We start from the raw sequence: 16,722 nt of genomic DNA, 5'->3' as shown, positions 1-16,722 counted from the left end.
GGCATGGAGCTGGCTGAGGCCTGATGGTGTTGGTATGTGGAGGCAGCAGGAGACTTTGCCATCTACACAGCAGGGGAACAGCTGGCATTACTGAACCCCACTGACACAGGAGCTAGTGTGTTTTTCTCTGTGAAGATGGCACTTCTGAACACCAACTGGCGTTGTTGGAGCCCAGGATGAGGCATAGAGCTGGCTGAGGCCAACTTGCCGCACGTTTTATAGAGGTAGTAGACTACAACTGATTGTAACCGTGCTCCACTATGGCCTCCGGCTCCACTGTCTCTAGTATTTCCCCTGGCCTCCAACCCAGCCAGTGACAGCTCTGAAGTGGCATCAGCACAATCCACACTTGTTCCTGTGTTACTTAGGCGCAGTCCCGTCTATTGATCCCCTGATGTGTGTCCGGCAAGGTCTCCTGCTCTGTCCTCATTCACACTACTAGTAATGGGAATGTGGACAGAGCAGGAGACCTTGCCGGACACACATCAGGGGATCAACTGACGTGACTGAGGCCAAGTAACACTGGAACAAGTGTGGATTATGCAGACGCCACTTTAGAGCTGTCATTGGCGGGGTTGGAGGCCAGGGGAAATACTAGAGACAGTGGAGCCAGAGGCCTAAGTGGAGCAGGGTTAAAAATCAGTAGTAGTTTGAATGTGGATGGAGCAGGAGACTTTGCCGTCCACACAGCAAGGGAGCAGCTGGCGTTACTGAACCCCACTAACACAGGAGCTAGTGTTTTTCTCTGTGCACACGACACATCTGAGCGACAACTGGCTGTGTTGAAGCCCAGGGATTATAGTTCAGGTGACATGAACACAGCAGGAGACCTGGATACAGTTGCCAAACAATTATTTAGTCGGGAAGAGGACTGGCAAATTCTGGGGAGATCCAGGCCTTGTTCATTTTCAGAAAAGTAAGCCGGTCGACGTTATCTGAAGAAAGTCGCGTGCGACGGTCTGTTAGTACACCACGCGTTCCGATAATACACTGGCAGCAGGGCAAGCCAGCACCTCCAATGCATACTGGCTAAGCTCTGGCCATGTATCCAGCTTAGAGACCCAAAACTTGAAGCTTGCTAGACTGCACTTTAGCGCAGTGAGATCGCACATTTGCCGGTTCATGCATGTAGTAGTCAAATTTTTGCCTCTAATGAGTAATTTTTTGCAAATTTGGCAGGTAACGTGAGTTGCGTCATACTTTGCGGTCTCAAAAAAAGGTCCAGACTAGGCAACTCTTAATCTTGGAATCTCACTCCTTGAAAATGCCAACCACCAGCCCTTGCCAAACACCAGCCATTTTTTCAAGCACTTCTGCTGCTTCTTTCTCCTCAGTTACCGTTCCAAATATTCTCATGCACGTCTTGCTTTTTGAGGATGGGTGTGATTGAGGCATGTTTAAAAGATAAGGGGAAGACACCATTTGCAAGTGAAAGGTTGAATAGATGTGTTAAGGATGGGATGAAGACTGTGGCGAGGTTAGGGATGATGTGGGACGGAAGCAGGTCAAGCATGCAAGTGGTGAGATGTGATCTTGACAAATGGGTCGAGAACTGATCTTCTGTCATGGTGGAGAAGCTGATTTTGGAAGAACAGTGCTGAGCAGTTCAAAGTAGGGGCAATGGGGACTGTGTGCCAAAGCTTTCTCTGATGTTATGAATCTTAGCTTAAAGAAAGAGGCAAAGTCTTCAGCAGAAATGAGAGAATGAGGAGGTGCTGGGGGACGGACTAGAGAATTGAAAGTATTGAAAAGCTGTTTAGGGTTATGAGACAGGGAGGATATGAGAGATGAGAAGTAAGTTTGTTTTGCGGCAGTGAGCGTGGACTTGAAGCTGGCGAGGGACTGCTTGTATGCGATAAAGTGCTCAACAGAGCGGGATCTCTTCCATCTCTGCTCAGCAACCCTGGAAGCCTGTCTCAGTTCTTTGGTCAGGCTGGTCAGCCAGGGTTGCCTGTTGATTGTACGAGTTTTGCTGTGCATGAGTGGGACGGCCAAATTGAGTACTGCTATTATTGTGGTGTTATATAAAGTGGCAGCAGCATCTGTGTCATGTAAGAAAGCTATGTCTGAAAGAGGGAGAAGGGACTCAGATATTGAGTGTAAATTGAGGTGTTTGAGATTTCTGCAATGGTGAGTGAGTTTGTGGACTGGGGGTTGCGCACTAGGAGAGGAGAGGGAAGAGAATGTCTGTAGGTTGTGGTCAGACAGGGGGAGGGGTGAGTTAGTGAGATTAGTAAGGGAACAGAGGGGGTGAAATAAGGTCCAACATGTGGCCATTTTTGTGAGGGGCCGTGGAGGATCATTGAGTGAGTGAATTGAGTGAATATCCTGTAATTGTCAAAAATATTAAACTTTATTGAATGCTAGTAGAATACTCGCAGCTTCGCTCACAGAAAATATTTTAAATTGTTGGTTATGGTAGCTAAAGTAAAATTTTCAGTGTCACCCTAAAATTGACATTTTCAGAGTGCTGCAGTAATTTTTTTTCCACTTCAAATTTTTTATTATTTTGGCATTTTACTAATTTGTCAGTTACAACTGTTGTTTTACCCTCAGCACTTTTACTTTCACCTTCACATTTCTCCATTATATGCATAGGGCCTAACTCCAGGAGCCCCAATCTCATGACGGGGGGACACTAGCGAGATTTAACGTACACAGTATTCTACTCCTGTGGGTGTGCCAAATTTCACCCAAATCGGGTGAGAACTGTGGATTTGTATAGAGCGGGCTACTACAGATTTTGAGTTTTATATATATTTATATACTAGCTGAAGAGCCCGGCGCTGCCCGGGCATTGTAACTAACTGTGGTTAGTTATAACAAATTATAATTTTCCTCCATCCCATAGTCCCGTGCCCATATACCCATCATACATATCCACGATCCCATAGGCCCGTGCCCATATACCCATCATACATATCCTCCATCCCATAGTCGAGTGCCCATATACCCATCACACATCCTCCATCCCATAGTCCCATGCCCATATACCCATCATACATATTTGTCATCCCATAGTCGAATGCCCATATACCCATCACACATCCTTCATCTCATAGTCCCATACCCATATACCCGTCATAAATATCCTCCATCCCATAGCCAAGTGCCCATATACCCATCACACATTCTCCATCCCATAGTCCTGTGCCCATATACATATCCGCCATCCCATAGTCCCGTGCCCATATACCCATCACACATCCTCCATCCCATAGGCCCGTGTCCATATACCCATCATACATATCCTCCATCCCATAGTCCCGTGCCCATATACCCATCATACATATCCGCCATCCCATAGTCCCGTGCCCATATACCCATCATACATATCCGCCATCCCATAGTCCCGTGCCCATATACCCATCACACATCCTCCATCCCATAGTCCCATGCCCATATACCCATCATACATATCCTCCATCCCATAGTCCAGTGCCCATATACCCATCATACATCCTCTATCCCATAGTCAACCATTGTGACATCATAATGAGGGGCGGGGCTTGACGCACACACACTTTTTCCCCCAGTATGTAGATAGGGGCAAAATTCTTTGGTGAATTGGAACGCGCGGGGTTAAAATTTTGCCTCACAACATAGCTTAGGACGCTCTCGGGGTCCAGACGTGTGACTGGGCCAAATTTTGTGGCTGTAGCTGCGACGGTGCGGATGCCTATCCCGGACATACACACACACATACAGTACATACATACATACACACATACATACATACATACATACACACACTTTGAGCTTTATATATTAGATAGACAATAACATAGATAATACGTACAAGTGAAAGATCAGCTAAAATTACATTGAAACTACAAGTAGCACAACTGTATCAGAAAAAGCGCAGCATATACCCCATGAAAAGAGATAAATATTACTAATTTCTTGTGGATAAATTTATAAATACAAGTTTTGCAGGGGTCAAAAGACCAGACATCCCCACCTCAGGCAGAAAATATTTTACATATACATAACAATATCCACCTTGGTTATGTAATCTAGAGTAAAGAACCCATAGAAATGTCTGAATTATGGCATGTACATTACTTAATAGCAGTGGAGGTACATTACGTATTATATTATTATTATTATTATTATTATTATTATTATTATTATTATTATTATGCATTTATGTAGCACCATTTATTCCATGGCGCTTTACATGTGAAAAGGGGAAATATAGACAAGTTTAGTAAACATGTGTAAGACAAGGGACACACAAGTACATAAGGAGAGAGGACCCTGCCCGCAAGGGCTCACAGTCTACAGGGATGGGTGAGGATACAGTAGGAGAGGGTAGAGTAGGTCCTGCTGTGGTTCAGTAGACCGAGGATCATTGCAGGCTGTAGGCTTGTCGGAACAGGTGGGTCTTCAGGTTCTTCTTGAAGGTTTCCATTGATGGTGAGTGTCTGATGTGTTGCGGCAGAGAATTCCAGAGTATGGGGGAAGCACCGGAGAAGACTTGTATGCGGTTGTGAGAAGATGAGATAAGGGGGGAGTAGAGAAGGAGATCTTGAGATGATCGAAGGTTGCGTGCGGGTAGGTACCTAGAGACCATGTCACAGATGTATGGAGGAGACAGGTTGTGGATGGCTTTGTATGTCATGGTTAGGGTTTTGAATTGGAGCCTCTGGGCAATAGGAAGCCAGTGAAGGGCCTGGCATAGGGGGGAGGCTGGGGAATAGCGGGGAGACAGGTGGATTAGTCGGGCAGCAGAGTGTAGGATGGACAGGAGCAGAGCCAGAGTGCTAGAGGGGAGGCCAGAGAGTAGGAGGTTGCAGTAGTCGAGGCGGGAGATGATAAGAGCGTGCACTAGTGTTTTTGTGGTTTCGTGGATGAGGAATGAGCGGATCCGGGAAATATTTTTGAGTTTGAGGCGGCAGGAAGAGGCGAGGGCTTGGATATGTGGTTTGAAAGCGAGCGCAGAGTCGAGGATCACCCCAAGGCACCGAGCGTGCGGGACTGGGGAAAGAGAGCAGCCGTTGACATTGATAGATAGGTCTGGTGGAGGGGTAGAGTGAGATGAGGGAAAGATGATGAATTCTGTTTTGTCCATGCTCAGTTTGAGAAAGCGAGCAGAGAAGAAGGCTGAGATAGCAGACAGACAGTGTGGGATTTCAGTCAGTAAGGAGGCGAGGTTGGGTCCAGATAGGTAGATCTGCGTGTCATCGGCGTAGAGGTGATACTGCAAACCGTGGGATTCTATGAGCTGTCCCAAGCCAAAGGTGTAGATGGAGAATAGTAGGGGTCCTAGGACAGAGCCTTGAGGAGCCTCAGAGTATATTATTATAAAAATACAAGGCCGCCAAAATTGCATGTAAATAGCATATATGACATAATCTGCAGATTTATTATCCTACAATAAAAAGTTGCAGACAATAATACAGTAATAGTATTATATGCAGCAGAGCCTGAAAAGGTTTGGTTCAGTTCGGATTCCCAGAACTAACCTCCGTTCGCCGAACTGCTCGCGGAACGTACCTTAACCCCATTAGAATCATAGAATCATAGAATCGTAGAGTTGGAAGGGACCTCCTGGGCCATCTGGTCCAACCCCCTGCTCAAAGCAGGATTCGCTAAATCATCCCAGTCAGATGTCTGTCCAGCCTCTGTTTGAAGACTTCCATTGAAGGAGAACTCACCACTTCTCGTGGCAGCCTGTTCCACTCATTGATCACTCTAACTGTCAAAAAGTTTTTTCTAATATCTAATCTGTGTCTCCTCCCATTCAGTTTCATCCCATTGCTTCTAGTCTTTCCTTGTGCAAATGAGAATAAAGTTGATCCTTCTACAATGTGACAGCCCTTTAGATATTTGTAGACAGCTATTAAGTCTCCTCTCAGTCTTCTCTTTTGCAAACTAAACATTCCCAAATCCTGCAACCTTTCCTCATAAGACAGGGTTTGCAGACCGGTCACCATTCTGGTCGCTCTTTTCTGAACTTGCTCCAGTTTGTTGATGTCTTTTTTAAAATGTGGTGCCCAAAACTGGACACAATATTCCAGATGAGGTCTGACCAAAGAGGAGTAGAGGGAAATAATGACTTCACGTGATCTAGACTGTATGCTTCTGTTAATACATCCTAGAATTGCATTTGCCTTTTTTGCTGCTGCATCACACTGTTGACTCATATTCAGTCTGTGATCTATTAGTATACCCAAGTCTTTTTCACATGTGCTGTCACTTAGCCCTATTCCTCCCATTCTATATATGTTTTTTCCATTTTTATTGCCCAGATGTAGTACTTTGCATTTCTCCCTGTTAAAAACCATTCTGTTAGTTGCTGCCCACTTCTCCAGTTTATTTAAATCTTTTTGAATCCTCTCTCTCTTCTCTAGTATTAGCTATCCCTCCTAGCTTTGTGTCATCAGCAAATTTAATCAGTTTACCCTCAATTCCTTCATCTAAATCGTTGATAAAGATGTTGAACAATACAGGGCCCAGGACAGAGCCCTGTGGTACCCCACTTGAGACATTCTTCCAACTGGATGTGCAGCCATTTACGACCACTCTTTGGGTCCGATCACTAAGCCAGTTATGAATCCACCTAACAGTTGCCTTGTCCATTCCATACTTAATCATTTTTTCAATAAGGATTGTATGAGAGACTTTGTCAAATGCTTTGCTGAAGTCAAGATATACTATATCTACAGCATTTCCTTGATCCACCCAATCAGTGATACCGTCATAGAAGGAAATTAAGTTAGTCTGACATGACTTATTAGTTACAAACCCATGCTGACTCTGTTTAATCACTTCATTCTTATCCAGGTATTGACATACATGTTGTTTAATAATTTGTTCAAAGATCTTTCCTGGTATAGAAGTCATTAGATTCAATGGGAGGCAAAACCAAACGCATAGACAACACTTTAAGGGGTAACAAAAAGATTCCCAAACAGCTAACATTAGGGGAAGAGACCATGAAAGGTGGCATCAATTGACTCACAGTAGAAATTTGAAAATGGCACAGCAGCAGTCAGCCGTGGGCCAAGCATGAGTTATCAGGGTCTGGCCCAGCATTTAATGCTTGGAATTGATGTTTCAAAGAGGACCTGTTGGTTAAGGGAGTGGTTTAAGCCTTCTTTCCCAGGAGACCTCATATCTAATGCAACACCTCCAACTTTTTTTTTCTTTTAATCCAGCCACATTCAGATGGCACAAACATCAGTTTCATACAGTAATATTAGTAGAAAATGTAAGGAAAGTAACACAGGTAGTTGACTGATCAATTGACCCATAGTAGAACCAGTTGTAATGGTACAGTAGAAGCCTGCCATGGACCATGCATGAGATATCAGGGTCTGGCCTAGCATTTACAGTTAGGAATTGAAGTTTCAATAAGGACCTGGTGGATAAGGGAGTGGTGTAATCCTTCTTAGTTGGGAGACCTCATACCTCATGCAACAGCTCAATTTCTTCTAGTTTCCCAGCCACACTCAGATGGCACAAATATCACTTTCATAGACAACTATTGATATAAAAATATAAGGATAGTAATATAGGTAGCCCTACTTACATGGACAACCCACTAGATGGAAACCCAACTTGGCGTCTCCACATTTCAAAAAAAATAATTGTCACACAGCACAAAAGTGGCATCAATTTCCAAAGAGTAGAAATAGTATAATAGGCCTTCCACCTTCTACCACAGGTAACCCAGCTAGGTAACACAAAAAAAGCAGTCATGTCCACTTCCGGAACTTCTGTAACAGTTGGCCAGCTCTCACTCACCCCCACTGTGGTAGGTAAATAATTGTAGTTTCTGCGGCCGGAGATCTGTATGAGAAGACTTGGAAAGGTGATGGAGGAGGAAGAAGCAGCAAATGAGGTTGATGGGATGGATGGTGGTTGGCGAGGCCTCCTAGTCCACATTTTAGCGCAGTGAGATTCCCACCATAAGGCATGTTGATCACGCATGTGCCGGTTCAGGCAAGATTTAAATAATCTAGGCATGGCACACCCTCCCGTGATGTAATCATGGTGGGAAGTGTTTATTGTCCCGTAGCAAATTGATGCAGAGTACAGCGTGATACTCCACCCCGAAGGGTGATACAGGCCGACGGCGCACCACATGATAAGAAGAAGGTGTTATTTTTTCAGGTGTTTCACAGGAATTTATAGAATGTTTAAGGAGAAAATGACAATTTAACTTTTCCTTAACAAAAATTTTAATTTGCAGAACAAAATTTTTTATTATTGCAAAGGTAACAGGTAGTGATGAGCGAGTATACTCGCAGCTCGGGTGGTCTCCGAGTATTTTGGCGTGCTCAGAGATTTAGTTTTCGTCTCCTCAGCTACATGATTTGAGACTGCTAGACAGCTTGAATACATGTGTGGAATGCCTGTTTGTTAGGGAATTCCCACATGTATTCAGCCTGTCTACAAGTCGCAAATCATGCAGCTGAGACGAGGAAAACTAAATCTCCGAGTTTACCAAAACACTCGGAGATCACCAGAGCGTGCTCGGGGAGACACGAGCATCGATGCTACTCGCCCATCACTAGTAACAGGAAAAAATGGAGCCAGAAATTTTTGCGCAATTTCTCCTGAGTATTCCGATTCCCCATATGTGGGGGGAAACCACTGTTTGGGCACACGGCAGGGCTCGTAAGGGAAAGAGCACCATTTGACTTTTTGAATGTAAAATTTGCTGGAATAATTAGGGGAAACCATGTCACGTTTGTAGATTCCCTGATGTGCTTAAACAGTGGAAGTACAAATTACACTATTTTGGAAACTAGACCTCTCAGGGAACTTATCTAGATGTGTGGTGAGCACCTTGAACCCCCAGGTGCTTTACAGAAGTTTAGAGCATTGAACTGTGAAAGTAAAAAAATCTAATTTTTCCCACAAAAATGTTTTTTAACCCAAAATTTTGCATCTTCACAAGGGTAACAGGAGAAATTGCACCATACAATTTGTTTTGCAATTTCTCCTGAGTATGCTGATTCACAATATGTGGGGGAAATCTACTGTTTGGGCACATGGCAGGGCTCAGAAGGGAAGGAGCACCAATTGACTTTTTGAACAGAAAACTTGCTGGAATAATTAGCAGACGCTATGTCGTGTTTGGAGAGCCCCTGATGTGCCTAAACAGTAGAAACTCTCCACAAAGTGACACCATTTTGAAACTAGACCGCTCAAGGAATTTATCTAGATGTGTGGTGAGCAACTTAAACCGCCAGGTACTTCACAGTAGTTTATAACATTGAGCTGTAAAAATGAAAAAAATCTAATTTTTACTGCAAAAATTTTATTTTAGCCCCTGGGGCTAGTTTCACACTTGCGTTTATGTCCGCAGCGCAAGGTGCCGCTAAGCCCCGCCCCCTGCCGTGCCTCCTCCAGTCATCTCCGGCTAGTGTCGCACAGCGCTGCATGCGATCTGCACACCCTATCTTTAGCATAGGGTGTGCAGACCGTGCGCTGACCGTGCGCTAGCAGGATTTTGCGTGCGCTGCACCCTTTTGACGGTGCGCCGATGCCCGCCGAACGCACCATGTTGCATTTTGGTGCGCTCGGAGCACCGTCAAAAGGGCGCAGCGTGCGCAAAATCCTACTAGCGCATGGCCAGCACACGGTCTGTGCACCCTATGCTACAGATAGGGTGTGCAGATCGCATGCAGTGCTGTGCGACACTAGGCGGAGATGACCGGAGGGGGTGCGGCAGGGGGCGGGGCTTAGCGGCGCCTTGCGCTGCGAGCAATAACGCTATTGTGAAACTAGCTTAACTTGAGCCGAGCCGAGCCTTACTGCAATCTTTCGGAGGCAGAATGGAAAAAAATCAGCAGCAGGTGAAGAATTAGTTTTATTTATTTTTTACACCGTTCCTTGTGCTGTATATGTGTTGAGACAACTTTATTTTTTGGGGCGGTGCGACTACAGGGATAGCAAATTTATATTGTTTTATTTGTTTGGTTGCTGTCACACACTAAAAGACGATTTTTACTGTAAAAACAACTTTTGCATCGCCCTATTTTGAGAGCTATAATTTTTCCATATTTCTGCAGACAGTCATGTGAGGTGGCCTCAAACTGGAAAAAGTTTGTGGATAGATTGTAAGATAGAATTGGTGGTCTATTCACTCATCGCGTGGTTTCGAAGTCAATACGACTTCTTCTTCAGGAGGTGCTATATTGACTTCGAAATGCGTTGAGTGAATAAACCACCAATTCTATCTTACAATCGGATGGATCGTGATTTGTACAGCAGCACGGGTGATATCCACAAACTTTTCCTAGTGTGATACTACGTTTTGGTCACCGGTTTTAACCAGTGGATCTGCAGCAGCTGTCAACTCTGATTAGTTTCCACGCTCTAATGTAAAGATACATCAGGTGAGTGCAATCTGATTGCATACCCTATCATCTCCATCGGACAAGACCCTATTCGCGCTTTTCTCTCCTACAGTATTCCTCATTGATGTGAGATAACCTGTCAGCCTTGCAGTCACGAGTTAGTTAAATCATGCACTGAGCATGATCTATCTTGCCAGTGCCTGGGGACCCGGATCTTGTCATGACAAAATTGGGTCACAATGGCAACCATCGAGCCCCGCAATGATATCGCGGAGGTGCCGATCGGAGGGCAGAGGTGGTTCCCTCCCTCTGCCTGCCTTCTTAATACTGCATTCGATATCAATTGCACCACTTAGGTGGTTAAAGTGTCAGAATCTGCTGACAACCAGCGGTAATTGCTCGCGCACAGCGTCTCTGCACGCAAAATCGCCTGGACATATCCATACATCCAAGGTCGGTAAGTACCTACCAACCTGGACGTATGGATACATCCAACGCTGTAAAGGAGTCACAGCTTTTCACTATCATAAAAATGTTGCTTCAAATCTGCACCAAAAAAAGCATCAACTAAGGCAAAAATCATAAAATGCATCAAAAATGCGATAATCAGAGAAGATTTTTATCGTGTAGTTTGGTGCGGATCCTGCAGAAAACAAAAAAACAATCAATATTTAGGCAATGTGTGAACATGACCTTACAGACATAAAAAAAAGCTAGATGTCATATAGTGCAGTGTTGTGAGTTCATTTTCCCCTTCGCTGCTGAGGTCTGGTGAACTCCCTCTTCTGGTAAAGGAAGGTAGTGAGCCTGATTATCAAGCACCTGAGCCTAATGATGATGACTGGCTGAGTGGAGTTACAGACTGGATATAAGGCCGGCGACACCCTTCTGCCTTGCGGGTGATTTCTCTGAGGGATTCTTGGAGACCAGTCTGGATTCCTGCTCCTCAAAAGCTAAGTTTTCTGCTCTGCTTTTTGCATTTGTGTTTTGATTTTGTTTTGCTTTGTTTTTCTGGATTTCTGCCATTCCCTGCTGGGGTGAGCTGAATTCCTATTAGCTCTGTCTTCAGAAAATACCTGAGTACTGATATAGTATTTTTGAAGCCTAGCGTCTTCAGGGCCTTTTTCCATATCAGTCTGTTGGCTTTTGTCTTTGATAGGGTTTTGGCAGATTGCAGACAGCAACCTTCCTTTCCTGTCCTATTTAGTTAGATTGGGCCCCATCGTTTGCTCAGCCTATCTTTCTATCTGTGTAAGTGTTTTTTCATCTTGCTTCACCGTCATTATATGTTGGGGGCTGCCTATTACTTTGGGGTCTGCTCTGGGGCAGTTTAGATTTCCCTTTCTGTCTTTAGGCTATTTAGCTCTCCGGCTGTGATCGAGGGGTCTAGGGCACCGTAGGAACCCCCCACGGCTACTGCTAGTTGTGTTGATAGGTTCAGGGGTCTGCAATCTGATAGCGGCCAACTTCTCTGGTTTTCTGGACGTAGCGACTATTTTTGTGTTTGCCTCCTACGGTGACTCTTTCATAACAGTGCAGCTACATAAAGATGAGGAAGTTCTGGCTGCTCCAACTGTAAATGAATGAACAAAAAAAATGTATTAGAGATGAGCAGGATGCACAGATGACCATGATGATTCAATGATTCATCGCACAGGCGCACGTGAGACCGGACAGAGAGAGGGTGATACCATACTGCGCAGGCGCCGTTAACGGTGTCGGCGTACTTCAACTCACCACCTCTGTTCATCATGCAGGGGCGAGTTCGCGCAGCGTGATATGATGATCGATCAAAGGAAAGACGATGGAACACTGTGCAAGCGTAGTTCGTGATGTCTGGTCGTCCTTCAGCTCACCACCTCTAATCATCACGCAGGCATGATAAATTACCGCGCATGCGCCAGATCAGATGGCCACTCGGGCTCCTATCAAACCCGCCCCCTGTCTTATTTGAGCAATGTATCTGCAAGACTTAACCCTAAATGTACCTAGGTCACCTAATACATGAAAAAGGCACAGGGTCAAGAGAAGCCCCCAACCAAAAAGGGTTTAAATGCACAATACGCAAAGTGGAACTAAAGAAATTAACACTTGATTTAACGATCTCACCCAATATATATGTGGACAGGCCAGGATCAAAAAGACCCATCCACAAAGGGCTACAAAATTATGCTCAAGCAGATATAACTTCTATGTATATACAGATAAAAAAAAAACATATGCATTACCACAAACATATGGCAAAAGAACACTTAACGCCAAAAAATCTTGCATTGGCGGTAACATAGTCAATATATGTAGTCGAGATTAATGGAGTAAACGTATCAGCAGCAATAGAAAGGCATAGCTCACTCCGCATAGCCACATTCACTATAATATCCCACATCATCCCGTCATCCAGAGCAACCGAACTACTACCCCTAATATCCCACATCATCCCGTCAGCCAGAGCCACCGGACTACTACCCCTAATATCCCACATCATCCCGTCATCCAGAGCTACCGGACTACTACCCCTAATATCCCACATCATCCCGTCAGCCAGAGCCACCGGACTACTACCCCTAATATCCCACATCATCCCGTCAGCCAGAGCCACCGGACTACTACCCCTAATATTCCACATCATCCCGTCAGTCAGAGCCACCGGACTACTACCTCTAATATCCCACATCATCCCGTCAGCCAGAGCCACCGGACTAATACCCCTAATATCCCACATCATCCCGTCAGTCAGAGCCACCGGACTACTACCCCTAATATCCCACATCATCCCGTCAGCCAGAGCCACCGGACTACTACCACTAATATCCCACATCATCCCGTCAGCCAGAGCCACCGGACTACTACCCCTAATATCCCACATCATCCCGTCAGTCAGAGCTACCGGACTACTACCACTAATATCCCACATCATTCCGTCAGCCAGAGCTACCGGACTACTACCCCTAATATCCCACATCATCCCGTCAGCCAGAGCCACCGGACTAATACCCCTAATATCCCACATCATCCCGTCAGCCAGACCCACCGGACTACTACCCCTAATATCCCACATCATCCCGTCAGCCAGAGCCACCGGACTACTACCCCTAATATCCCACATCATCCCGTCAGCCAGAGCCACCGGACTACTACCCCTAATATCCCACATCATCCCGTCAGCCAGAGCCACCGGACTAATACCCCTAATATCCCACATCATCCCGTCAGCCAGAGTCACCGGACTACTACCCCTAATATCCCACATCATCCCGTCAGCCAGAGCCACCGGTCTACTACCCCTAATATCCCACATCATCCCGTCAGCCAGAGCCACCGGACTAATACCCCTAATATCCCACATCATCCCGTCAGCCAGAGCCACCGGACTACTACCCCTAATATCCCACATCATCCCGTCAGCCAGAGCCACCGGACTACTACCACTAATATCCCACATCATCCCGTCAGCCAGAGCCACCGGACTACTACCACTAATATCCCACATCATCCCATCAGCCAGAGCCACCGGACTACTACCCCTAATATCCCACATCATCCCATCAGCCAGAGCCACCGGACTACTACCCCTAATATCCCACATCATCCCGTCAGCCAGAGCTACCGGACTACTACCCCTAATATCCCACACCATCCCGTCAGCCAGAGCTACCGGACTACTACCACTAATATCCCACATCATCCCGTCAGCCAGAGCCACCGGACTACTACCCCTAATATCCCACATCATCCCATCAGCCAGAGCCACCGGACTACTACCCCTAATATCCCACATCATCCCGTCAGCCAGAGCTACCGGACTACTACCACTAATATCCCACATCATCCCGTCAGCCAGAGCCACCAGACTACTACCCCTAATATCCCACATCATTCCGTCAGCCAGAGCTACCGGACTACTACCCCTAATATCCCACATCATCCCGTCAGCCAGAGCTACCGGACTACTACCCCTAATATCCCACATCATCCCGTCAGCCAGAGCTACCGGACTACTACCCCTAATATCCCACATCATTCCGTCAGCCAGAGCCACCGGACTAATACCCCTAATATCCCACATCATCCCGTCAGCCAGAGCCACCGGACTACTACCCCTAATATCCCACATCATCCCGTCAGCCAGAGCCACCGGACTACTACCCCTAATATCCCACATCATCCCGTCAGTCAGAGCTACCGGACTACTACCACTAATATCCCACATCATTCCGTCAGCCAGAGCTACCGGACTACTACCCCTAATATCCCACATCATCCCGTCAGCCAGAGCCACCGGACTAATACCCCTAATATCCCACATCATCCCGTCAGCCAGACCCACCGGACTACTACCCCTAATATCCCACATCATCCCGTCAGCCAGAGCCACCGGACTACTACCCCTAATATCCCACATCATCCCGTCAGCCAGAGCCACCGGACTACTACCCCTAATATCCCACATCATCCCGTCAGCCAGAGCCACCGGACTAATACCCCTAATATCCCACATCATCCCGTCAGCCAGAGTCACCGGACTACTACCCCTAATATCCCACATCATCCCATCAGCCAGAGCCACCGGTCTACTACCCCTAATATCCCACATCATCCCGTCAGCCAGAGCCACCGGACTAATACCCCTAATATCCCACATCATCCCGTCAGCCAGAGCCACCGGACTACTACCCCTAATATCCCACATCATCCCGTCAGCCAGAGCCACCGGACTACTACCACTAATATCCCACATCATCCCATCAGCCAGAGCCACCGGACTACTACCACTAATATCCCACATCATCCCATCAGCCAGAGCCACCGGACTACTACCCCTAATATCCCACATCATCCCATCAGCCAGAGCCACCGGACTACTACCCCTAATATCCCACATCATCCCGTCAGCCAGAGCTACCGGACTACTACCCCTAATATCCCACACCATCCCGTCAGCCAGAGCTACCGGACTACTACCACTAATATCCCACATCATCCCGTCAGCCAGAGCCACCGGACTGCTACCCCTAATATCCCACATCATCCCATCAGCCAGAGCCACCGGACTACTACCCCTAATATCCCACATCATCCCGTCAGCCAGAGCTACCGGACTACTACCACTAATATCCCACATCATCCCGTCAGCCAGAGCCACCAGACTACTACCCCTAATATCCCACATCATTCCGTCAGCCAGAGCTACCGGACTACTACCCCTAATATCCCACATCATCCCGTCAGCCAGAGCTACCGGACTACTACCCCTAATATCCCACATCATCCCGTCAGCCAGAGCTACCGGACTACTACCCCTAATATCCCACATCATTCCGTCAGCCAGAGCCACCGGACTAATACCCCTAATATCCCACATCATCCCGTCAGCCAGAGCCACCGGACTACTACCCCTAATATCCCACATCATCCCGTCAGCCAGAGCCACCGGACTACTACCCCTAATATCCCACATCATCCCGTCAGCCAGAGCCACCGGACTACTACCACTAATATCCCACATCATCCCGTCAGCCAGAGCCACCGGACTACTACCCCTAATATCCCACATCATGCCGTCAGCCAGAGCCACCGGACTACTACCACTAATATCCCACATCATCCCGTCAGCCAGAGCCACCGGACTACTACCCCTAATATCCCACATCATCCCGTCAGCCAGAGCCACCGGACTACTACCCCTAATATCCCACATCATCCCGTCAGCCAGAGCCACCGGACTACTACCACTAATATCCCACATCATCCCGTCAGCCAGAGCCACCGGACTACTACCACTAATATCCCACATCATCCCATCAGCCAGAGCCACCGGACTACTACCCCTAATATCCCACATCATCCCATCAGCCAGAGCCACCGGACTACTACCCCTAATATCCCACATCATCCCATCAGCCAGAGCCACCGGACTACTACCCCTAATATCCCACATCATCCCGTCAGCCAGAGCTACCGGACTACTACCCCTAATATCCCACATCATTCCGTCAGCCAGAGCCACCGGACTAATACCCCTAATATCCCACATCATCCCGTCAGCCAGAGCCACCGGACTACTACCCCTAATATCCCACATCATCCCGTCAGCCAGAGCCACCGGACTACTACCCCTAATATCCCACATCATCCCGTCAGCCAGAGCCACCGGACTACTACCACTAATATCCCACATCATCCCGTCAGCCAGAGCCACCGGACTACTACCCCTAATATCCCACATCATGCCGTCAGCCAGAGCCACCGGACTACTACCACTAATATCCCACATCATCCCGTCAGCCAGAGCCACCGGACTACTACCCCTAATATCCCACATCATCCCGTCAGCCAGAGCCACCGGACTACTACCCCTAATATCCCACATCATCCCGTCAGCCAGAGCCACCGGACTACTACCACT

Source organism: Dendrobates tinctorius, unplaced genomic scaffold (assembly GCF_039654945.1).
Source record: "Dendrobates tinctorius isolate UK_male_01 unplaced genomic scaffold, ASM3965494v1 ptg000332l, whole genome shotgun sequence".
Classification (NCBI taxonomy): Eukaryota; Metazoa; Chordata; class Amphibia; order Anura; family Dendrobatidae; genus Dendrobates; species Dendrobates tinctorius.
The sequence above is the reverse complement of the archived record's forward strand: the minus strand, read 5'-3'. Positions refer to the sequence as shown.